Source organism: Ailuropoda melanoleuca, chromosome 13 (assembly GCF_002007445.2).
Source record: "Ailuropoda melanoleuca isolate Jingjing chromosome 13, ASM200744v2, whole genome shotgun sequence".
NCBI classification, from domain to species: domain Eukaryota; kingdom Metazoa; phylum Chordata; class Mammalia; order Carnivora; family Ursidae; genus Ailuropoda; species Ailuropoda melanoleuca.
Window position 1 is genome coordinate 1,445,679 of NC_048230.1, and position 25,883 is coordinate 1,471,561.

Consider the following 25,883-nt stretch of genomic DNA (forward strand, 5'->3'; position numbering starts at 1 on the left):
AGAGGAACAGAAGTAGAGATGACGGAGTTGGGGGGAGTCAGAGTTCTCCCGGGCTGCTTGAACCTCTGGTGGGGCCACAGGTGGCAGAAGGATACGGTTTGAGGATATCAAAGTTGTCGGGGTTCCATATTTACTATTCTCATGGGTAAGGGGGAATCTCCCTCTCATAACGGAAAGCATTGTTCATGACCAGTTGGGAAAAGAAATATACATCTTTGTTTTACTTTGGGAAATGTAGTCTCCCCCTCTTTCTCTCCCCCTTTCTTTTTTTAAAGGACTTTTTAGGAACATTGTTTCTTATTTTTATGATCTTTTCTAATATCTTTCTTGCTTTTAAGAAAGAGGCTTTTCACATGCCATTCTTAGAAGAGACTATGATTCTTATTTTTGGCCTGGGAGGAAAGTAGATATATCATTCATGCAAAAAAGAGGATATAGAGTATAAAACATTTGAAAGGATGATAAAGTGAATACTGAATTAAGAAATAGAATGTTGTTAGGGGTGCCTGGGTGGCTTAATGGTTAAGCGTCTGCCTTTGGCTCAGGGCGTGGTCCCCGCGTTCTGGGATCGAGCCCCATATCAGGCTCCTCCGCTGGGAGCCTGCTTCTTCCTCTCCCACTCCCCCTGCTTGTGTTCCCTCTCTCTCTGGCTGTCTCTCTCTGGCAAATAAATAAATAAAATCTTAAAAAAAAAAAAAAAAGAAATAGAATGTTGTTAGCACCTCAGAAGCTCCCTGTTGTGCTTTGTGCCCATGGTAGTTCTCCCTCACCCTTACAGGTAATTGTCATCCTGACCTGTGGCGTTCATTCCCTTACTCTTCTTTATAGCATTGTTATAAGTATCTGCTCTTAAAACACAGTTTGGTTTTGCTTGAATATAAATGGAATCATGCTTAATCATATTATTTACATTCTTTTCTCTCTGGCTTATTTTGTTCCGTGTAATGTTTGTGAGTTCTGTCCATGTTGATGTGTGTGGTTGTAATTTATTCATTTTCATTGCTACAGTACTACATTTTATTCATGTATTACAGTTTACCTGTTCTTATTTTAAGGATATTTGAGACATTTGAGTTGTTTTCTCTTTGGGGCCATTATGAATATTGAATCCATGGACAGTTATTGTAATTATTGGAGTATTTGGATTTATACATACTATACTATTTTTTAAAAATCAGTTTTATCGAGGTAAATTTATGCACAATAAAATGAACCCATTTTGGGGCGCCTGGGTGGCACAGTGGTTAAGCGTCTGCCTTTGGCTCAGGGCGTGATCCTGGCGTTGTGGGATCGGGCCCCACATCAGGCTCCTCCGCTGGGAGCCTGCTTCTTCCTCTCCCACTCCCCCTGCTTGTGTTCCCTCTCTCGCTGGCTATCTCTATCTCTGTCAAATAAATAAAAAAAATCTTTAAAAAAAATAAAAAATAAAATGAACCCATTTTAAGAGTGCATTTCAGTGAGTTTGACCAATTTATATACCTGGGTAACTAATCAACACAATCAAGATACAGAACATTCCATCATCCAAAAAGTTTTCTTTGTGCCCATTCCAGTTGATCTCCATTCCTACCCCTGGCCTCAGGTAAACCACTGATCCATCTTCAGTCACCATACATTGGATGTGTCTTTTCTAGAGTTTCGTATAAAGGGAATCGTATAGCATGTACTCTTTTGTTTCTGGTTTCTTTTGCTCAGCTTAATGTGTCTGAGATTTATTCATGTTGCTTATATGAATCAGTATTTCATTGCTTTGTATTACTGAATAATATCCTACTGTAAGTATATACTACAGTTTTATCTAGTTACCTATTGATGAACATTTTGGTTGTTTCTGCCTTTGGGTTATTATGAATAAAACTGCCATGAACCTCTGTATGAAAGTCTTTTTGCGAACGTGTATTTTAATCTCTTGGGCAAATACCCGGGAGTAGATGTCCTGGTCATACAGTAAGTATATATTTAACTTCATAAGAAACTGCTAAGCTGTTTTTCAAAGTAGTTGAATCATTTTACATTCCTTGTAGCAGGGCATAAGAGTTCCAGTTCCTTTGCATCCTTGCCAACATTTGGTATTGCCAGTTTTTTTTACTTTAGCGATTTTGGTGGATATGCAGTACCATTTCATTTTGGTTTTAATTTCATTCTGTGTTTCCCCTCAATGACTGAGGATGAAGAGTATCTTTTCTTGTGCTTATTTGCCATTTGTATATTTTCTTTGGTGTGCGTTTAAATCTTCTGCGCATTTGAAAAATCAAGTTGTTTGCCTTTGTTATGAAATTTATTAAGAGTTCTCTCTATAATCTGGATATAAGCCCCCGTCAGATATCTATCTATCTATCATCTATCTATCTATCTATCTATCTATCTATCTATCTATCTATATCTATCTATCTATCTATCATCTATCTATGTCTATCTATCTATCTATCTATCTATATATTTCTTAAGATTTTATTTAATTGAGAGAGAGAGCATGAGAGTGGGGTGAGGGGCAGAGGGAGAAGCAGACTCACTGCTGAGCAGGGAGCCCGACTCGGGACTCCATCCTGGGACTCCGTGATCAGGACCCAAGGCTAAGGAAGGCGCTTAACTGACTGAGCCACCCAGACGCCCCCAGATGTGTATTTTATAGATATTTTATCCCAGTGCTTTCTCATTACTTGTTTTGTTTCCGTTTTTCTTCTTTCTTACTTTCTTTTGGATTTCTTTTTCCACTCTTTCTCCGCCTTTCCCTACTAGTTTCCTTTTCTTTTATTAGTTGTTACCCTAGGAACTTAAGCATGTGCACTTACCTTGCCAAAAGTCAAGTTATGCAGGATTTTCACTCTCCCCCCAGATAATACAGCAACTATGGAATACTTAATTTCCAATCATTCTCTTCTCACTATGTCTCCAATTTATATGCTGTCATTGTCACGTATTTTCATTTCTTTTTTTCCTTTTAAACCCTCCAGGACAAATTGTTGTTGTTGTTGTTTATTTTGTTGGTAAATGTTTGCTTAAACCCACCCATATATTTACTACTTTCTTTTCATTTCTTTTTGCATTTCAGACCTACCACCTGGGATCATTTTCTTTTTGCCTGAAGTATATTCTTTAGAACATATTTAGTGAAGTTTGTTTGTTTGTTTATTTATTTGGAAGAGAGCGAGCACCCACGTGAGCCCATGAAATGAGGGGCAGGGAGGGACAGAGGGAGAGGAAGAGGGACAAGCAGAGTCCACTCTCAGTACGGAGCCTCAAGGCAGGGCTCTATTCCATGACCCTGAGATCATTACCTGAGTCAGACGTCCAACCGATTGAGCCACCCACGTGCCCCTAGTGAAGTTCTTTTGATGACAAAATTTTTTCAGGTTTTATTTGTCTGAAAAGGCTTTATTTTCCTTATTCCTAAAAGACCTATGTTCACTGGTAGTAGAACTCTAGGTTAACAGTTATTTTTCCTTCAGCCCCTGTTTGAGATAATTCACTCTCTCTGGGCTTTCACCATTGCTGATTAAAAGCCAACCATCAGTCAAATTGTTTCTCTTTTATTTTATTTTTTATTTTTTTATTTTTTAAAAGATTTTATTTATTTATTTGACAGAGAGAGAGCACAAGCAGGGAGAGCAGCAGGCAGAGGGAGAGGGAGAAGCAGGCCCCCTGCAGAGCAGGGAGCCCAATGCAGGACTCGATCCCAGGACCCCCGGATCATGACCTGAGCCAAAGGCAGACACTTAACTGACTGAGCCACCCAGGTGCCCCAAATTGTTTCTCTTTTAAAAGTAATCTGTTCTCTCTAGATGTTTTCCAGGTCTTTACAAAAAAATGTTTTTTAAATTTTTTAAACTCTTTGATGCTGTTCAGTTTTAGTGATTTGTCTAAGCTTGGATTTATTTTTAATTTTTCTTGCTAGGGATATGTTGGACTTCATCTATCTGAGAGCTGGTTTCAACAATTTGGGAAAATTGTTAGCTTCTTTTTAAAAATATTGTATCTGCCCATGCTTTCTCTTCTGTGATTCTGCTGAGTCAAAGGTTAGATTTCACTCTGTCTTTAACGTTTCTTAAACCTTTCATTTTTATGACTTTGTATTTGTATGTGCTGCATTCCAAATGACCCTTTCAGTTCACTGAATCTTTCCTTAGCTTTATCTAATGTGATAAATATGCCCCACTGAGATTTTTACTTCAATTATATATTTTTATTTCCAGATATATTTTTTTCAGATCTGCTCTTTTTTTTTTTGTAGGTTCTTGTTCCCTGAACATATTTGTGAGCTTGTCTTTTATTTCTTTAAAATATATTAAACATGGCTATTTTAGAGACTCTATAAAGAAGGGGTCCTTTTAGGTGAATTTCTGCTAATCTCTTATTTCTGCTGTGCCTTGTTTCCTGTGCAATTAAATTTTTTTTCCTGTAATCTTATTTTGTTTGGAATTTCATTAGTGGGAATTCTTGGAAATCTGGGATGAAAATGGGAAAAGGACTTGGGTTTGCTTTTATCTGCAGCCTGGTGGTGGGCAATCTAAAATAATCACTCTAAATTAAAGTATCTGCTTGAGGGTTTACAGACCACTCAGGTAATGTGAATTCAGACTGCAAACTCCTATGAGGGCTTGTGCATGGCCCATGTTTTCAGTGCAGTATTTTTTCTCTTCTAGTCAGCCCCAGGGTTTGACATAGTCAGTTTTCCAGCTGTCTTTTCAAGGGGCTTTATTTCTGCCTCACCCTCATGCCTTGGAGGTAGCTCTGTGGGATGCCAGCTGAATGGCAGAGGTCTTGGGCACTCTCTTAGGTTAGCTGTACCCATGAAGCCTTGGAAACCAAAGCTCAAGTTCATCAGGAGGCAAGTGTTCTTAGGGTAAAGTTCGGCTGTATTCCACTTACATCTCTAGTGTCCCATCTTTACTCAATCTCTGACCAGAAGATTCCTTTTTAATTTCCTAACTCATGTATGCTTTCTAAAAAGATTTTTAAAATACTTTTTCAAGGATAATTAGTCATTTCCTTGGGAAAGTAGATCAAGGTACCTAGTCTGCCTGACATGTTATTAGAGGAAATGCTGTGACTCCTTTTTTTCTTTTAACCACCAGGCATGAGCATTTGTGTAACTCTGCTTGAGCAGTGCGACTGGGGCACCCATATCCAGGATGGCAAGGGCATGTAGGCTGCTTTTCAAGAGTAGCTCTTTTTCCAGCTCCTTCAGTCTAGTTTTACGGCAGATGGTGTTAACTGGGCTCACATTTTAAAAATTTTTCCAAGGGGTGTTCAAGGTATGGGCTACTTAGAAGGCTAATTGGGTGAGGAAGAAAGGTAAAGGGAAGGGAGAGGGAGGCCTGCAGCTGAAATGACAGAAACCATTTATTACCAAGAGGGTCTGAGCTAGAGATCTGGAAAAGAGTGCTCTCTAGTTTCAGCCACATTACATTACATATCTGGTGAACGCTGTTGGCCCATAAAATCCTTTTCATTAGTCAGGGCACTCTGTGCTTTTATTCTTGACTTCTGCTGTTCTTAGAGCTGTTGGGTTTGCTTGTATGTCTCCGTTTCCTTTTTAGAAGGCAGACTGTCACATATTTAGAAATTTATTTACTTAATTGCAGTTTTCTGGCTTCTTTAGGCCCGTCTTCAGATATAGGACTCCCATCTTGAAGCTTATTTCAGAAAATGCCCGTGTGATCCCTTGCCCTAAGTGCCAACAGCAGATGCAGCAGTTGACACGCTGTAGGGAATTTCCAACTGCTGGGCAGGTTTCTGAAATCCAGACACGTGCTGTTCACACTTTGGCTTCTGAAGCAAGGATCAGCAGTTGAAGAGGGGAGGGGCTGGCAGGGGACTGGAGAGAGAAAGATCTTACAATGCCTGCCCAAGGCTTACGGCTGTGTCAGCTTGCTTCATCCCTTCTCCAGCTGGCGTTGGCAGGGTAGAGTAAATCACTGTAGAGTGGTTATGAGCCGAACTCACTGGGGGCTTCTTTGAGGCACACCTGTGACGTCATCTTGTTATCACTGCTTGTTCTGAATAACCTCTTTTCACCTCTCCCCTGAGAAAGGGTGATGCCCAGAACTCGTGTCAGGGCAATGAGCAGAGAGAAATGTTTGGTAATCATTATTTTGAGATGCCTGCTAAGGACACAATTGCAGGCCGTTGACAAATTCTTTAAGATTCCACACTGGAAGAGAAAATCGTCTTTGCAAACATGGCCTGCATACCCCGTATTCTTTTTAAACTTGAAGAGAAAGACAATTCAGAAAGACTTGAAACTCCTAAGTGGTCTCTCTTGATCCCCCTGTCTCCCCCTCTAAACACGCACATACACACACACACACACACACACACACTGCTCTCTATACAACAGTGATTCTTTTAAAAACATCAGATCATGTCACTCTGTTTAGAATCCTCCACTGGCTTCCCATTTCAGAGTAAAAGCCATAGTCTTTACAAGAGAACTCCCCCTCCTCCCCACCCTCCCACATCGCCTCTCTCTGACCTCATTTGCTGCTACTGGTCTCCCCCTGGCTTGCTTAGTGTGCTTCAGCCACACTGGCCTTCTTGCAGGTCCTCTGATGAGCCAGGGATTCTCCCACCTTTGAACCTTTGCATTAGCAATTTTCTCTACTTGGAATGCTCTGCTTCAAGCGCTCTGCATGGCAGATACCTCACCTCCTGTAAGTCTACTGAAATAATCCTGCCATGATGCCTACCCCAATCATCCTAGTAACACTGCGGCACTCCCGCCCTGAACTCCTTGATCGCCTCCATCATGCTCAGTTTTCTTTTTTTTCACAACTTGTGTTCTAAATACTAAATAACTTATTTTTTGTGCATATGTTTATTACCCATTTTCTCCTACTGCTCTTCTGCCAGAATGTAAACTCGCTGCAGTTAGAGATCCTTGACCTGTTTTATTCTCTGATGTATTATGAGCCTCAAGAGCAGTGCCTAGTGTGCTGTAAGTTCTCAGTAAATATGCTCAACAAGTCAGGCTGGGCAATGGAGATTGAATGGTAAGGCCAGGAGCATCTGTTATTTGGGGTCGTTGCTCATAATCTTACCATCTTTCCTTGTTTTTTGTTATGGTGACATTTCGGAAAATACAATTTCCAAGTACAAATTTTATATCCTGACATTCAAATACATTAAATGTGTTTTGGTATTTACTGCTGATCCTGGAGTCAATGTCTTTGGGGCTCTGGAAAGCAAAATTTCTTGGAGAACAGCGTAAGTTCTATCCTTTTTCATACCCTAAGTCTTCCATCATTTATTCTGTGTTCTTTCTTCCTGCGTATAATTTTCTTTAATTTCTCCTTCTTTACTCATTTACCGTATTTTTACTCTCATTTTCCGTATTTTTACTCTCATTTTACTGGCGCAATTCTGTCCTGTTTATATAAACCAAATAATATTTTTAAAAGATTTAACATTTTGGGTTTTGTTGAGAGTACCAAAACAAATAGGAAAAAAGCTGGAAACCACCTGTAAACCAGCTTCCCAGCAGTGACATTCATTCCTATATGTATGTGTGAATTCAGGTTCCTTTTTAACACGGTTGAAAAAATACTGAATATAAAATGTTTGATTCTACTGTTTTCACTTAGAGGTATTCACTTACAAAATTCTTTATAATCCTGTTTAATGGCTAAGTAATGTTCTCATATGAATATGTTAACATTCACTTAATCCTTACCCTGTTTACAGACATTTTTTTCCTACTTTTCTAGTATTGTGAATAATGCTATAATTAACATCTTTGTACATAAAACCTTTGTCTTCATTTCATATTGTTTTATTAGACTGTATTTTTAGAAGCTCGGTTTTTGGGTTAAAGGGTTTGAAGTCTTCTAATGCTTTTGATACGTGATGCTGGATAACTTTCTTGAGAAGTTGTGCCAGCTTACTCTTAAACAGCAGTGTTTGAGAATGCCCAGCTACCACCTCTTGCTGGCATTAAAGTGTTTTTAATGTTTTATAGCCTTTGGCACAATGTAGGCATTCGTATATTTATTAAATAAATGATAGAAGAAAACCCATCTTTTTTTTTTAATAGGCTTTCTTTTTTAGAGAAGTTTTAGGTTCATAGCAAAATTGATTAGAAAGAACAGAGAATTTCCCATAGACCGTCTGCCCCCAGACATGCAGAGTCTCCCCCACTGTCAACATTGGGAAGCAGAGTGGTACATTTGTTACGATCGGTGAACCCGTATTGTGCATCAGTATCACCTACAGCCCATAGTTTACATTAAGGGTCACTGTTGATCTTGTACATTCTGTGGATATTGACAGGTGTATAATGACATGTATCCACCATTGTATTATAATACGAATTTATATACGAATATGAATATATAAAACGAATAGTATAATAAGAATTTCACTGCCCTTAAACTCCTCTGTGATCTGCCTGTTCATCTCTCCCTCTCCCTAACTTCCGGTAACCACCGATTTTTGTACTGTCTCCATAATTTTGCCTTTTCTAGAATGTCATATAGTTGGAATCATACAGTATGTAGCCTTTTCAGATTGGCTTCATTTGCTGATAAACATTTAAGGTTCCTCCACATCTGGGGCACCTGGGTGGCGCAGTCGTTAAGCGTCTGCCTTTGGCTCAGGGCGTGATCCCGGCATTTTGGAATCGAGCCCCACATCAGGCTTCTCCGCTAGGAGCCTGCTTCTTCCTCTCCCACTCCCCCTGCTTGTGTTCCCTCTCTCGCTGGCTGTCTCTCTCTGTCAAATAAATAAATAAAATCTTAAAAAATAAATAAATAAAATAAGGTTCCTCCACATCTTTTCATGGCTTGATAGCTCGTTTGTTTTTAGTGCTGAATGATACCGTATTGTCTGAATAAACCACAGTTTATCATTTAACATACCGAAGGCCATCTTGGTTGCTTCTTAGTTTTGGCAGTTATGAATAAAGCTGCTATAAACATCTGTAGTCAGGTTTTTATGTGGGCATAGTTCTTGACTCATTTGGGTAAATCCCCAGGAATGAGATTACTAGATCATATGGTAAGACTATGTTTAGTTTTGTAGGAAACTGCTAAACTGTTTTCCAACTTACCTTGTTTTAAATTGGGTTATCTTTAGGAGTGCCTGGGTAGCTCAGTAGGGGCACCTGGGTGCTTAGTTGGCTAAGCTTCTGACTCTTGATTTCAGCTCAGGTCATTATCTTGGGGTGGTGAGATCAAGCCCTGCATCAGGCTCTGAGCTGGGCGTGGAGCCTGCTTAAGATTCTCCCTCCCTCTTCCTCTGCCCCACCCCTTGCTGCTTGCTCTCTTCCTCCCTTCCTCCCTCTCTCCCTCTCTCTCTCAAGTAGATAAATAAATAAATGCATTTCTTTGATTATTGGTGAGAAATGGACATTTTCTTCCTTTTTTAAAAAAACTGTTTATAGTTCTCTGTGGCCTTATTCTCTGCTCATTTTTCCATTCCAACCTAGTATCTTTTGTATCAATTTATTTGAGCTTTACAGATGGTAAATATAACAAGTCCTTTCTGTGTTTACTGGTAATTTTCTTATTTGTGTTTGATTTTCAAATATGTTTATTGTCTTTTTAGTATAAAAGTTTTAAATTTTTATTTAGTTAAAAATGTCATTCTTTATCATTTGTAATTTATTCCATTGCTCTTAAGCTTTATAAGGTCTTTACACTGGAGAAGTTTTTAACTAGCTCTGCAAATATATTTTCATTTGCATCAGCTGGAGGGAATTCTAGCACTATTTGTTAGGTAATGTCTTTCATTTGGGAAGAGATATGAGGAACCCTGCATGCTTAATAATGTGACAGCAACATTGTGAGAGATTTTTGGGGGGCTCGAACCCGTGACTCTGAGATCAAGACCTGAGCTGAGATTAAGAGTCAGAGGCTTAACCGACTGAGCCAGCCAGGTGCCCCTGTGAGAGTAGATCTTTTGCATCAGATATAAAAGTTCTAACCAGCATATCAGCATGGTGTATATATCACTTTGAGTGGGATAAGGTTGGAGTCATTATGAACTGCATTGTCAGGGTCAGACCTTGTACTTCAGCTCACCTCATCTTAGGTGAAAACTTGCCAGCTGGGAATGGTTTAAGCTTGGAAAGTTAGCATGGGTATGTCAGTGAGTAGTCATTTTGTCCTGCCATTTCAGGGAGGAAAGACTAGGGTTGCCTTTTGTGGCTCTCCTTCTTTTCACTAATGAATCATCTGTGCATTTATAGACTGTTCGTACTGAGGAAGTACATCTTTGAAGTACATCTTTCTTTTGGAGTAAAAACTTTTGGAGTAGGGGCACCTGGGTGGCTCAGTCGTTAAGCATCTGCCTTCGGCTCAGGTCATGATCCCAGGGTGCTGGGATCGAGCCCTGCATCCGGCTCCCTGCTCAGCGGGGAGCCTGCTTCTCCTGCTCCCACTGCCCCTGCTTGTGTTCCCTCTCTCGCTGTGTCTCTGTCAAATAAATAAAATCTTAAAAAAAAAAACAAACCAAAAAACGTTTGGAGTAAACCATCTTTTGAGCTGAGTACCGAAGGAGTAAGGCTGTGCCAGTAGGGGCCCTTGATCCACCAGTGAATGGGACCACACTCAGAGACATTTGCATACAGGTGCTTCCCATATCTCTGATGGTCTTTTTCATTGGTTAGTCTTGGCTTTGGCGGTACTATGGAGGGTGTATTGAGAGCAGCATTTCTGCTGAGTCAGTGTGTCTGACCATCCTAGGTTTAGAGATATGCAGAAGAGTAGAGGGTGATGAGATATTTTTGAAATTTCTTCGGTTTAAGGAACTCAGAGAGAGGTATATAGGGGTGGAACAGATGTATGTTGCCCTGTATGGAGTCAGGTCATGACATTTCTGTTTTCTGGGTGATTGATCTTGGGGGTGTGGTCATCTACCAAAAATGTGATCTCTCTTTTCTCTGAAAGTCATGTGGTGTTGTGGTTGTGAATTTTATAATTAATCTCATTTGTGTAATGTTATACATACATTTATTTAAAAAGACTGATGGATGTACCTCAGAATTTAATTATGTTTCTCTAGGGTGGTAGAATTAATGGGTATTTAAATTTTTCTTTTGTTTTCTCTGCTGTTTTTTCAAGTTTCCTGTAATTACAATATTTCTGTAAGAAATGTATTTTTAGAAATTGTAATGACAAAAAGTATTTGAAGTTAGATAAAACTAGGTTCTAATTCTGATTGTGTTATTTGCTGTATTATACAGATTACTTAACCACTTCTCAGTCTGTTTTTAGATCTAGTCCCTTGTGCATAGAAGACATTTAAAAAGTAGTAAATGAATTATACCTTCTTATATGGTGTGTGTGTGCATGTGTGTAATATGGAATATTACTCAGCCATCAAAAAGAATGAAATCTTGCCATTTGCAACAATGTGGATGGAGCTAAAGTATATTATGCTAAGCAAAATAATCAGAGAAAGACATACAATATGATTTCACTCATACGTGGGAATTTTTTTTTCAGGTTTTATTTATTTATTTGACAGAGAGAGAGACAGCGAGGGAGGGAGCACAAGCAGGGGGAGTGGGAGAGGAAGAAGCAGGCTTCCCTCAGAGCAGGGAGCCTGATGGGGTGCTCCATCCCAGGACGCTGGGATAGTGACCTGAGCCGAAGGCAGACGCTTAACGACTGAGCCACCCAGGCGCCCTCATATGTGGAAATTAAGAAACAATTTAAGAAACAAAACAAGTGAACATATGGGAGAGGAAAAAAAGAGGGGAACAAATCATAAGAGACTCTTAATGACAGAGAACAAAAAGGGGTTATGGAGGGAGGTGGGAGGGGGATGGGCTAGATGGGTAATGGGTATTAAGGAGGGCACTTGTTATGATGAGCATCGGGTTTTGGATATAAGTGACGAGCCACTGAATTCTGCTCCTGAAAGCAGTATTGCACTGTATGCTAACTAACTAGAATTTAAGTAAAAATTTGAAAAAAAAAATGAATTAAACCTTTTTGCTATGGTATGTTTGCCATGGATTTGCCAGTTTTTCTCACCTTCCCTTAAGGGGAGGTGGTTTTCTCTTTTGAACTTCGAATTTCAAACAAAGCAACTTGGTTTTGAGGGTTTACCAACTTTTGTTTCTTTTGACATTGCTGATTCTTCGAACTCTCTTCTTTCATTCCAGAGGAACCAACAACTTGGTAGATAGGTCAAGTAGAGAACATTCCACTATTTTAGAAAATGAAGTTATTTTATCTTCATAAAATGCATAGATCTCTCAACTAGAGTATGTACTCCATGAGGACAAAAGACTATGGTATTTTATCAAATGCCTTACAGTGTTCAAGGTAGATTTCAAAATTACGTACTTAATCAGTAATGGTCGATTGATTGATTAACTTAGGGTCTGGGATTGTGTAAAATGAGTTTAGTCATGTAAGAAATTATATTTAAATTATACTTATATGTGAGTTTATATATAATGAGTTCAGGCATATAACAAATTATATTTACATTCTTTTAAACTGCCTTATGTAAGCTCCATGATGATAAAGCCATCAGAGAACTCTTTGAGATGGTAATGCTACAGGAGACTGCTTTGAGAAGCCAAGATTAGAATCTGTAATATAATTTTCCCCCTTTTTTCTAGCCCCAAACTATGGGGATTCTCCCTCTGAAGACATTAGGAAGCCAAATATATAAAGAAATTCCTGTTAATTAATTAATACTCTTTAGCCGCTGATGCTCCTTTGCAAGAGAGACTGGAGCAGCTCATTCAGCCACTACGGTACCTGCTGTCAGAGTTTCGCCCTTACTTTGAGGCCCTTAAAGGCAAAGAGAGTCCTGTTAGGAAGTGGTAGAAATGCCTCCACATATGTGTGCTATTTCTTTAAAAGAAAGTCTAACGGAAGTGATGCTGTAGGGAACATCTGCACTTGGGGCTGAGTGGAGAGAGCGAGATGCGCTGCAGCTGGTGTAAGGGCCTGGCAGGCTGAGGCACTGCTGTCTATTGGGGTTTACTTCTGTCTACATTGAAACATGGCTTGAGAGGGGGTTGGTGGCCTGCTGCCAGCCTCAGTTAGCCTGCCCTTCTCTTTCCTCTTTCCTCCTCACTACTCCCCCCCCCCGCCCCAGCTCCCCTCCCTCATGCTTTAAAGTCACATTTCCAGGCCAGACGTAGAATTAATCTCTGGGCACTTCACATTGCTGGCAGCTGAAAGCAGGATGTGGGATCTTTTTTTTTTTTTTTCTCTTTCTCTCTCTCTCTGCGTCTTGGCTGACTTTTTTACCTCTCGAAGAATTTGGAAGGCCGTGAGATCCCCCCCCCCCAAGTACTGTGGAGTTTTTCAGCACGCTGATCACCCTGCTGCGGCTTCACCCTAATAGACTTCATATGTTGATGCAGTTGACATCAGTATCAAACTATTTTACATGTGATCTGGTGTATTTCCTGAGGAAATCTGCAAGATATTTATTAAGAACTAATAAAATAAACCTCTCCATGAGTTTTTAGGTAGTTTTCAATTTTTCATGTCTCTCTCGTTTCCTCTTATCAATGAGCTGCTATTTTCTCTCTACTCTGACCATCACAAAAGGAAACAAAAATAAATGTTTTAAACTGTTCCTGAAGGGACAGAGAGAGAATAGTTCTGCCATGATGTATCAGCCGGGGCTATATTTTTAGTGCAGCATTGTAGAAACTAAAAATATCCTGTTATAGTGGATCCTTTTTATAGGTCTGTGTGTGTGTGTGTGTGTGTGTGTGTTTATAATGTTGTACGCACAAGTGCCTTTGTGCATCAGCAGCCGCTCTTCCCATTACAGCTGGACTCCATTAGTCCTTGAAAATTAATGTAATCCCAGTTAAGAAAAAAATTAATTACTCTACCAGAGCTGCATTTTATCCAAAGCTAGTGTTAGCTCCCTAGCTGGCAGCTTAGTTTGAGAGGCTCCAGGGGCCTATGGAGTTGTGGCTTTGGTATCACAGCATTTGCTGCTGTGTTTTTCCTGTTGAGAGCATTCCTCAGTTCTTTAGGGTGAGACATGTGGCACGCAGAGAGTAACTGCAGACCCCTCTGCCTCAGTAAAATGCCATGTTCCATTCTGGTCATCCCCCAAAGGGTTGTCTGCTACAGGGTTAACTCACCTGCCAGAGCAGGTTTTCTTATCAGGATTCTTTTAAGAAGAGATTCTTTGGCAGTGGTTGATTTTTTAGTGTTCTCTGGAGGAGAAATACCGTTTGTCAAAGTCCAAGAGATGCATGGGATTTACCTACGAGGGTTCTTCGAGGACAGTTAAGAACGAAGGTCACGTTTGTCCTTACTTTTTGTCTGAAGTTGGACTAGTCTGCTTAATACACACCTCTTATGTAAATGAGTATGTCAAAGTTGACTGCTGGCTTCTAGTCAGACTTCTCAGCACCAGCCTGGATGAGGGGCTGCCTGGCTTGGCGTGTGAGTAACGTCTCCAGCTTTGTAATCAGTGTTCTGGGATGAGGTGCAGGGCATAGCCCAGAAGTCGTTGCTGTCTGCCTCGCCTTCACGGTACAGCTCTTTTGCAATTAGTTGCCTGTGTTTGTTGTTGTTGTTCTGTTTGTTTTTCCTCCTTAGGGTCTGGATTGGGGTGGAAGGGTAGAGTGGGATAGGTGGGAAGGAGGGTTGTTTGTTTCCTTACTGGTCAGACTCTCCAGGGTTTCTGCTGAGAGTCCGGCCAGGGTCCATCTGTGTTGGACTGCAGTTCTCTTTTTGTACTGAGCTGGGGTGTGGGCAGCATAGGCCTGTGCAACTCGTGACAGGCCTCCCCAAATCCCATGATGGCATGGATCCTCATGGTGCTGTTCAGAACAAAAACAGGGTTAGTGCCCTTTTGTTTCTTTTTGGGCATGGGCTCTGAGGCTCGTCCGTGGACCTCGTGTTCTCTTCTGCTGGTGACTCCAGGTCCTCCTCTGATCCCCTCCTCATCATCCCCCAGCTGACAACTAGTTGAGCCCCTGGCTTCCTGTACTTGATCCCCAGGCAGTGTAGTTCAGTAAAAGTAGTAATTAGTCCTTTTACAAATTTATTTTATTAGTGAAGAGGGTTGGTAGGTAATGGGCTGTAACTCTAACACAGCCAGTTTAGAGATTAATAAAAAATTTAAAAAGAGCAATTTTTACCAGAGGCAGTGGGCCTGTTATTTTGAGTTCTCAGCTGAGCCGAAATCAGAGCAGCGTGGGACCCATGGCGGCCTGGCTGCTGGGAGATGCAGAGCCACGTTCCTTGTTGTTACAGTCTGTGCAGTGCCCGTCCTTGAGGGTGTTTTACGCTGGCATTGGAAAAAAGGAAACCTTGTTTTCCAAGAACTCTGCTCTCTCTCAGCTTGATAAGCATTTAAAAATAAAAGCTGCACAATTGAAATTGGCAGTGCATCCTCATTCTTTTGTCTCTCTGTTTATTTTTTTCCCTCATCCCTCAACATGTGTGCTACAGCCCATGGTTATTACACCCTCAAGAATGATGGCCTGGAACTCAGCAAACTTGCACCAGGGTCTGCCCGCCCTCCTTTCGGCTGTTTGAAGCTGGCGGAGGCACCGGGACCCAGTACTGAGAGGTCTGGTGGATCAGCCTCAGCAGCTCCATCTGTGGCACATTTCCCTTTTCCCCTGAAGCTTCTGCCTGGAATTTTTAGCTTCTCCAGAATCCTGATTGTCAGCTCAATCTTTCTTGTTAGTTTTTGCAGTTAACTTAATTGATTTGTTTACCTCTCCATTGGAGGAGCTCAAAAAGAAAGTGCTTTGGCACTAATCAGGAGCAGTCCTGGCTTTTTCAAAAGATTCTTGTGAGCTAAAATTTTTTAATACCCAGGGAGAAAAAAAGCTGCTATGGCTTAGGGTAGGGTGACGGTAAGTCCTGGTTTGCCCAGAGATAGATCCTGTTTATGAATCATTAATAGCACACCCTTTCGTTCTCACAGATAGCCCAGTTTAAGAGATAAATTTTAGCATCACCCTAGCTTAGATGAATTTAGCAAAAAACAAACAAAATCACTCACTCACTACAAACTGTTAATACTTTGTCTAGAAATGTAATGGCTTGTAAGTCAGTGCCAAGCCCTGCCCTCATTGCATGCAGATTCCACTGGAGTCATGCACATGTGACCTCAGAAAGAATTGCCATATCTCTGGCTCTGTGAGTGAAGACTGGCCTTCCTGCTTGAGTAGGGCCTAGTAAAGCCAACTTTGAAACACCATGTCACTTGTTCTAGCATTTCTGATTATCACTGCCTAGTTGGTTGAGTCAGAACCTGGAGTTAGTTTTTGGTGGGGTGTGGTTTCAGGTTTGCAGACTTCCCGGTTGATGCCTGTGACGGGTTGGTGCCTGATGTAACTAAATAGGGTGTTACTTCAGGTTAGTAGTCCTTGTTTTTGCTCAGCTGGTTGGGCTGAACCTGGTATTACTGTTTCCCAAAGAATATTTTTGGTTTGAAAACTGAAGGTCAGCAGTTCGCAAGTGCCGAACTGAAAGCCAGCTCTGTGGTTTGTCTTGTGCCACTGGGCCAGCAGCACCGCAGCCCTGATCGATGGATCTGCAACAATATGAGACCACGAGCAGCAACTGCCAGACAAAACTCCGTCTCACCCCATTTCCCTGTCCAACCTGTCTCTCTGCCCAGATCCCCTTTCTTTTTCCTTGTATGTCTGTCTCACTCTTGGTTATGTATTTTACTTTTTTGAGTCTATCTTTTTCCATCTCCCTGTCTCTTTCCATAACAGTTTTTAATAATGTTTTAGTTAGTTCCAGCCTTTTCCCTGAATGGATCCCATTGGAAAATGCAATTGAAAGGAAATAGTTATACACTTCCCTTCCTTTGAAAGTCTGTTGGCACCTCTTCCAGCACAGTAAACCATACAACATGTATTTTCAAAGTTTCCAAACACAGACATGCTGGCGTTAAATTTATGAAAAAATATTTTATTCAGCTGTATGGTAACTGTGACTTTCAGAGATGCTGCTCCGATTTGAAATTGGTGTTGACTTTTGGGACTCCCAACAGGTTTATAGATCTCTGTGGGAAATATAGCCCACAGAAACACTGGCTCTTGGGGAGTCCACGATGCTTTGTGCCATGGCCTTTGATTACAGGTTGGGCAGGAGGAGTCCGGGCAAGAGATGTAGATGTGGGCATCCCCAGCCACACCCAGAGAAAAACAGAGAAAGTCAGTGAGTCACTGATGAATATTGCATGGCTTTGTTGTGCATAGAAGCAGAAGGTGAATTCCTTCTGTTCGTAGAAGGTAAATCTTTCTTTTTATTACTCCAGCTGAGGACTGGAGGTCAAATAACACCTGTTTGTGTGGTATGTTATTTACTTTAGAATGCCATGGCTAAGAAGAGAGTGTTTATTTGTATTCAAAGCAGTGATGACGTTGCTAATATCTGTAAGTGATGACGTCACTCCTCCCTTTTTATTATAGGCCAGTGCCAAAAAAGAAAAAAATATTAGAATCAGTTCTGTGTATTTAAACATCTGTGGGTTTGACTGAGGTTTGAATTTGGTCCATAAGGACACTGATCCTTCTCAAGGATCCTGGCTATTTATTCAGAAGATCCCTGGGAATGTTCTTGATAGAAGCCTTTCAGAAGGGGGTTTCTTCCAAATTGCTCAAGCAGCTCAACTCTGTATTGGCTCACTTAGGTTTATGTAGCTAAGGTTTATGTGCCATTTCAACTTTCCTTTGGTCGCCAGCCTAACATTGGGTCTGCTGCAGGGCATTCGGATAGATTCTGTGCCTGCTGCCATAGGACAGAAGCTGCCAAAGACAACCCACCAAAAAGTGGAGAATCCTGCAGGCTCTGTGTCCCACTCAGTTCAGTTAACAAGTTTGTTAAGCATCCATTCTGTGTCTCATTCTTCTTAGCTTTTGGGGTAGCATTTGCCTTTGTTGACTGCAGACTTTTCAGAAATGCTTTCAGTGATCATAACTCTGTGTTCTCTCTGTTCTCCCCTTCCTCTTCACCTGTTTCTTGGGTCTTCCCTTTCTCATCCAGCGTCCTAAATATCAGCACTGACTAAAGATACCACCTTGACCTTCCTCTCTTCAGTCTTTTCCCTATTGGTGTATTGTAAAATCTCAGGGTTTTACCTGTCACATCTTAGTGGATTGCTCTCAAATCTCTTTCCTGCCCAGATCTTTTTCCTAAGCTTTGGCCCACATTTCTACCCTCTTGGGCATTATCACCTGGAATCTCAGGCTTATTAAAAATTTATGCATCCTGTTTTTCATGTGTTGCAAGTCAGGTTTCCCAGGAAGCAAACTCTTGAGATAAGATTTGCTATCCCCAGGAAGCTGCCTGGGGAATGCTCTCAGGGTCAGTACCTTGAGGGTGCATGGAAGAAGCAGGATAGGGCACAGGGAGAAGTTGAACTGCTCTGCAGCTGTAACAAAGGCTTTAGCCAGTCCTGTAAGGAGCTCTTCAGAATAGTCCCAGTTGGACCAAAGGGCCTGGATCTTTCTATGCTTTTATACCCCCTCCATCAACCAGTGAATGGATAGGAGTTACCCCTGGGAAGGGGGAGTGACATTGGGGAACTGCTTTTCTTCAGCTGAGAGCGAGCTGGGGAGAGGGATCAGCTGAGATCTGCTGCCAACACTCCTGGTAGTTGGGAGAATGAGTGTTTTAGTCCTGGGCAGTTCACCAAACCACCTCCTGCCCCTCCAGAACAGTCCGTCCTATGATGTTTCTGTTATCCGTACCAGCATCCTCCATATACTCAGGCTATCTCTGCCTCACTGTTTCTATTTTTACATTGAGGTATAATTCACAGAGAATAATACACAGCTTTTAAGTGTTCAGTTTGATGAATTTTGACAAGTGCCAACCCCACTTTTTATTCTTTTTTTTTCTTCTTTACCCTGTATGTTAGGAGTGTTTGAAAATAACAAGAACTATCTTGAAATAGCTTAAACAAGGAATGTATTGCAAGGAACCTGAGGACAAGGATATCGCCAGGCCTACAAAAGGGATTGGAACCAGGAAAGCTGTTTTCTTCTCCTCTGCTTCCTTCTGCGTATTTCTTGCTGTTCTACTTTCTCCCCTCCCTGGCAAATTAATTATTATATAATTTTTGTGTAATGCATCTTTACCAATAGATTTATCTCAACCTTTTCAGTGGCTCTCTCTTCCATTGTATGTATGTCCTATAATTTAAGAAATTCTCTATTCATGGACATTTAGGTTGTTTGCAGGCTTTTCCTGTCCAAACTATGTAGCAGTGAATTTCCTCATTCGTATCATTTCATACATTATGTCTTAAGATATTTTTCACTTTCTTTTTTGCTTTCTAGTTAACTACGTGCGTGAACCCTGTTAGATTTCAGCTCCTTGGGGGGTCTAGTTCATGTCTGATTCATCTCTGAAGGCAAAATGCCTAACACAGGGCCTTGCATATAGTAGCCACTTAGTAAAGGCTGACTGTGTGAATAAGGAAGTGAATTAATCCAGGACTTACTGACATACTACCTAGAACAGATTGTCTCCGATGATTAGGCCCTGTGGTAAGTGCTTGGGAATTACTGGAGTCTGTACTGTAGATCCTGCCTTAGTGGGATTTCCAGCCTAGTGAGGGAAGCTTGATGGATTGTGAAACCTGTGCTAGGACAGCTCTGAGCCATGTGCCTAGTGTGTGTTATAGATAGAAGAGGAGGCCTATCAGGCAGCACCATACAGGTTTCTTTTTTGTGGGGGAGAAGGAGGAGGATTGCATCGTGTGTTTGTTTTTTCAGAAAGCTGTGTAACAAACACCAGAACGGGTAACTGGCCCCAGGACCCCTTTATTGGAAGCTAATTCAGAGGCAGACTCTGCATGTCCGCTGACCTGAGAGAACCAACTGAATTGCATTTCTCTAGATTACTGACTTGGCCTAAAGGAGGGATAAGTGAAGAGAGAAGATGGTGACAATGTGAGAGGGAACAGAGATGGCAGGGGAGGGGCTAATGGGGGGAGGCGTGACAGGGAAAGACCAGAAAGGCGCTTATTGAGGGCCTTGTGTCCTAGAGAGAACTGGAAATCTTTTCTCCTGGAAGATCAGGTCAGGTCAGGAATCACCTGCACACTCTGAGGACAGATGGAAATGGTTTTGGAATGGGCTCCGTGGCTCTGATTGGTGCAATGGTTTCCATACCTCCAAATTAGCCCTGACCTTCAAAACACCGAGTGTCTGCTGGTTGAAGATGAACTGCTCTGTGCTCTCCTTCTGCTGGATGATGGTCTTCAGAAGCTCAGCTGGGCTCTGAAGGAGACTGTCTTGTTTGCATAGTTTGATTCTTAGTTCCAGAATTTCCAGTTTCATGTAATCTCTCATTTAGTTCCTGATCTTTGGGACTTGTGGGACTGAGAAGGCATATTGATATTTGGGACAGAGCCAGTGAAGGATGCAGTCTCTCACCTTGTCCCCAGGCAGCACAGGGCTGTGAGCACAGGAAGGCTGAGCAAGGTGTTGCAGGGAGAGAGGGAGGAGGAGTGGTAACAAAAAACATCTGGCGAGAAGATGGAGGAGGCTGGGAAGGAGAAAGAACTTGAAGAAGGGACTTAAATAATGGGGAGGAGAGAAGTAGGCTTTGGAGAGTAAGGGTGGGAGAATGGCCGTTTGGGGCCACAGAGGCAGGTTTGCCGTTTTATTACTTCTTGGCTCTTGTCATTCACTATCTTTTGGTGTGCCCACCCTTTTTAACTTTTTTTCCAGTTTTATTGAGAAATAATTGATATATATCACTGCATAAGTTTAAAGTGTACAGCATGATGGTCTGATTTACAGGTATTGTGAAATGATCACCACAATAGGTTCAGCTAACGTCCGTCTTCTCATAACATACAATAAGAAAAAAAGACTAAAAGAAAAATAAATGTATCCTTGTGATGAGAACTTCAGGATTTATTTTCTTAACAACTTTCCTGTAAATCATACAGTGGTGTTAGTTATAGTCACCAGGTTGTACACAGCATCCCTAGTACTTATTTAGCTTACAACTAGAAGTTTTCACCTCTTGACCACCTTCTCCATTCCCCCCGCCTGCTCCCCAACACCTTATCTCTGGTAACCACAAGTCTCATCTTTTTTTCTATGAGCTTGTTGTGGTGGGTTTTTTTTTGTTTGTTTCTTTTTTGTATCTTTTTTTTAGATTCCACATGTAAGTGAAACTGTACAGTATTTGTCTTTCTCTGATTTATTTTACTTATCATAATGCCTTTCTAGGTCTGTCCATGTTGCAAATGGTAGGATTTCCTATTTCCATTTTCTTGTGCTGAATAATATTCCGTTTTATACACACACACACACACACACACCCCGTAACTTCTTTATTCATCCATTGATGGACACTTAGGTTGTTTCCATGTCTTGACTATTGTAAATAATGCTGCTTTGAACATGGGGATGGAGGTATCTTTTTGAGTTAGTATTTTCATTACCCACAGACATACAATATTCCCAGAAGTGGAATTGCTGGATCATATGGTAGTTCTACTTTTAATTTTTTGAGGATCTTCCATACTGGTTTCCATAGTGTTTGCACCAATTTACAATCCCACCCAACAGTGGGTTCCCTTTTCTCCACATCCACATCAGCATTTGTTATATCTGGTCTTTTTGATGTTGGCCATTCTGACAGGCATGAGGTGATATCTCATTGTGGTTTTAATTTGCATTTCCCTAATAACTAGTGATGCTGAGCATCTTTTCATGTGTCTATTGGCCTTTTGTATATCTTCTTAGCAGAAATGTCTATTTAGGTCCTTTGCCTATTTCTTAACTGTTCTTTTTGTTTTTTTGCTATTGGGTGGTATGAATTTTTTATTTTAATTTTTAAATTTTATTTATTTTTGTGTGATTTTTTTCTATGTTTTGGCCATTAATCCCTTATCAGATACATGGTTTGCAGATTTTATTTTTCATTCCATAGGTTGTCTTTTCACTTTGTGGATGATTCCTTTTGCAATGCAGAAACTCTGTAATTTGATGTACTTGTTTATTTTTGCTTTTGTTGCTGTGCTTTAGGTGTCATATCTAAAAAATTATCACCAAGCCCCATGTCAAGGAGCTTTGTTCCTGTGTTTTCTTCCAGGAGTTTCATGGTATTGGGTCTTACATTTAAGTCTTTAATCCATTTTTTTTTTTTTGGTCTTTAATCCATTTTGAGTTAATTTTGTGAGTGGTGCTAAGATATGGGTCCAGTTTCATTCCTTTATATGTGAATATCCAATTATCTCAACACCATTTATTGAAGAGACTGTCTTTTTTCCATTGGGTATTTTTGGCTTTCTTGTCAAATGTTAGTTGACCATATATGCTTGGGTTTATATCTAGGCTCTCAATTCTGTTCCATTGGTCTATTCATCTGTTTTTATGCCGGTACCACACTGTTCTGATGACAGTAGCTTTATAGTATACTTTTTTTTTTTTTAAGATTTTATTTATTTATTCAACAGAGATAGAGACAGCCAGCGAGAGAGGGAACACAAGCAGGGGGAGTGGGAAAGGAAGAAGCAGGCTCATAGCAGAAGAGCCTGATGTGGGGCTCGATCCCATAACGTCGGGATCACGCCCTGAGCCAAAGGCAGACGCTTAACCGCTGTGCCACCCAGGCGCCCCAGCTTTATAGTATACTTAAAATCATGAAGTGTGATAATTCTTGCTTTGTTCCTTTTTTCTCTGGATTTCTTTGGCAATTTGGGGTCCTTTATGCTTCCATATAAGTTTTAGGAGTTGTGGTTTTTTTTTTTTTTTCTACTTCTCTAAAAAAATGCCAGTGGAATCTTTTTTTTTTTTTTAAAGATTTTATTTACTTATTTGACAGAGAGAGAGACAGACAGCTAGAGAGGGAACACAAGCAGGGGAAGTGGGAGAGGATGAAGCAGGCTCCCAGTAGAGCACGGAGCCCGATGCGGGGCTCGATCCCAGAATCCTGGGATCACACCCTGAGCCAAAGGCAGACGCTTAACAACTGAGCCACCCTGGTGCCCCCATTGGAATCTTGATAAGGATTGCATTGAATCTATAGATGGCTTTTGGTAGTAGTGACATTTTAACAATATCACTTCTTCTAATCCATGAATGCAGGATACCTTTCTATTTTTTGTGTCTGTTATTTCTTTTATCATTTTCTTATAGTTTTCCGCGTAGAGGTCTTTCACTTCTTCAGTTAAATTTATTCCTAAGTATTTTATTGTGTTCATGCTATTATAAATGGGATCAGTTTACTTTTTATTTTTCACAAATTTTGTTGTTTGTGTTCTAGAAATGCTACTGAGGGGTGCCTGGGTAGCTCTGTAGGTTGGGCATCTGCCTTTGGCTCAGGTTATGATCCCGGAGTCCCAGGATCAAGCCCCGCATCTGACTTCCCCCTCAGCGGGGAGTCTGCTTCTCCCTTTGCCCCTCCCCCCTACTTGTACTCTCTCTCTCTCAAATAAATAAATAAAATAATAATAAAAGAAATGCTACTGATTTTTGTACATTAATTTTGTATCCTGCAATTTTACTGAATTCGTTGGTTAGATATGACAGTTTTTTGGTTGAGTCTTTAGGATTTTCTATATATAAAATCATGTTGTCTACAAACAGAGACACTTTTACTTCTTCCTTTCCAATTCTGATACTTTTTATTTCTTTTTCTTCCCTAATTGTTCTAGGTAGGATTTCCAGTACTATTTTGAATAGGGGGGTGAGAGTGGCCACCCTTGTCTTGTTCTTGATCTGAGAGGAAAAGCTTTCATCCTTTCAGCATTGAGTGGTGGGCTTGTCATATAGGGCCTTTATTATGTTGAGATAGGTTCCAGAATTCTATGCTTAATTTATTAAGAATTTTTATCATGATTGGATATTGAATGTTGTTGAATGCTTTTTCTGCATCTATCGAGATAATCCACATGATTCTTTTCTTTCATTCTATTAATGTGATGTATCACATTGATTGATTTGTGTATGTTGAACCGTCCTTGCATCCAGGGGTAAATCCCACTTGATCATGGTGAATGATCCTTTGGGTATGCTGCATTCGGTTTGCTAGTATTTTATTGAGAATTTTTGCATTAGTATTCATTAGGGATATTGGCCTGTAGTTTTCTTTTCTGGTTTTGGTATCAGGATAATGCTGGCCTTGTAAAATGGGTTTGGAAGTGTTCCCTCCTCTTTGGTTTATTTGTGTTTGTTTGTTTGTTTTTTTGAAACAGTTTGAAAAAGGATTGGTGTTAATTTCTATAAACGTTTGGTAAAATGCACCAGTGAAGTGATGTGGTCCTGGGCTTATCTTTGCTGGGATATTTTGATAACTGATTCAGTCTCCTTGCTAGTAATTGGTCTATTCAGATTTTCTATCTCTTTCTGATTTGGTCTTGGTAAGTTGTATGTTTCTAAGAATTTTTCCATTTCTTCTAGGTCGTCCATTTGTTAGCAGATAACCTCATAATCCTTTGAATTTCTGTGGTATCAATGTAATGTCTCTTTCTCATTTATGATTTTGGTCTTTTCTCCTTTATGATCCTGGTCCTTTGATTTGGGTCCTTTATCTTTTTTCTTTGGTTAGGCTAGCTAAGGGTTATTCCATTTTGTTTATCTTTTCAATGAAACAACTCTTAGTTTCGTCAATCTTTTCATTTGTTTTTCTCTTCTCTATTTCATTTATTTCTCCTCTAATCTTTAGTAGGCCCTTTTTAAGAAGTAAGGCAGTGCTGTATAAATAAATGTTAGGTCTTTTCAACTAGGTAGAAGCAGGTCAATTCTGTCCTCCAAATTTAGAAAATCCACAAGAAAATGAAATTGAATTAGTGCTTAAAAACTGGCAGGGAGTGCTAATCCCAGAATTATAGAGCTTTGTTCTCTGTACCAATGTTCAAATATTAAATTTAGCTTTTAAATCTCTGCTTCATGGAATGTTGTTGAACTTTTTGTTTTGGAAATATCCCCAAAATGTACAGAAATTGAATTTTACAGATTAGACAATTCCCTTTTAGTATCTATACATCTATGTTTATATAATTGTATATGTTTATATTATAAATTATAATATATGTACATTTATTTTTAATAGCATATGTACTTTAAATTGTCATTTGGTTCTTTAAAACAAGAATCTTTTATAGCGTCTGATAGCATATATCACTTTTTCATTCATCTAGGGTTTTTCTTTAAGATTTTAGAAAACTTAAGTCTTTAGTCATCAACTGCATATAGCACTTGCACTTAGGTTTCTCTGACTCTCACAGTCTTTCTGTCACAGACTAAATGTTGGGCAAACAAATACATTGGACATCAGAAGTCTCTTGCTTGAAGAAACCCTGCATGGATCCTTTTGAAATAAGAATCATCAGCTCCTAACTTAGTTACTATTTTAACTTTGTTCTAAAGATTTTCTTAAAGCACTGTATACCTGTCAGTATATAAAATACTCCTGTATCTGTTTTTGGAAAAACAGTGTTAGGTTGTGATACTTATGTATTTTGTTTCACCATACGAATAACTTCAGGATAATTTTTCTTGGGTATCTTTTAACAGTATGTAGTATAAAGCCACATGCTGTAAAGACCTTTCAAGATTAGTCTTCATTTTTTTTCACACAGTACTCCTGCATAGAGTCCCTGTTTAAAAAAATGATTTTAGGGGTACGTGGGTGATTCAGTCATTAAGCGTCTGCCTTCGGCTCAGGGCGTGATCCCAGGGTGCTGGGATCGAGCCCTGCATCAAGCTCCCTGCTCCGCTGGGAGCCTGCTTCGTCCTCTCCCACTCCCTCTGCTTGTGTTCCCTCTCTCACTGGCTGTCTCTCTCTCTCTGTCAAATAAATAAACAAAATCTTTTAAAAAAAATGATTTTAGAACTCAGTGCTGAGATTTGTTTTTCCTAACTGATATATTTATTCTTCTCCAGTAATGACAACTATACAGTTATTGGTGTTTCCATTTTTGGTTTGGCTGCCAGGAAAATCAGAGGT

The 25,883-nt window shown here is 40.3% G+C and overlaps 1 protein-coding gene across 4 annotated transcripts in view; it reads left to right on the plus strand.

Moving 5' to 3' along the window:
* SMG6 (SMG6 nonsense mediated mRNA decay factor) overlaps nt 1-25,883 on the plus strand; it is a 226,925-nt gene that overhangs the window by 60,715 nt on the left and 140,327 nt on the right. The window lies entirely within an intron of this gene.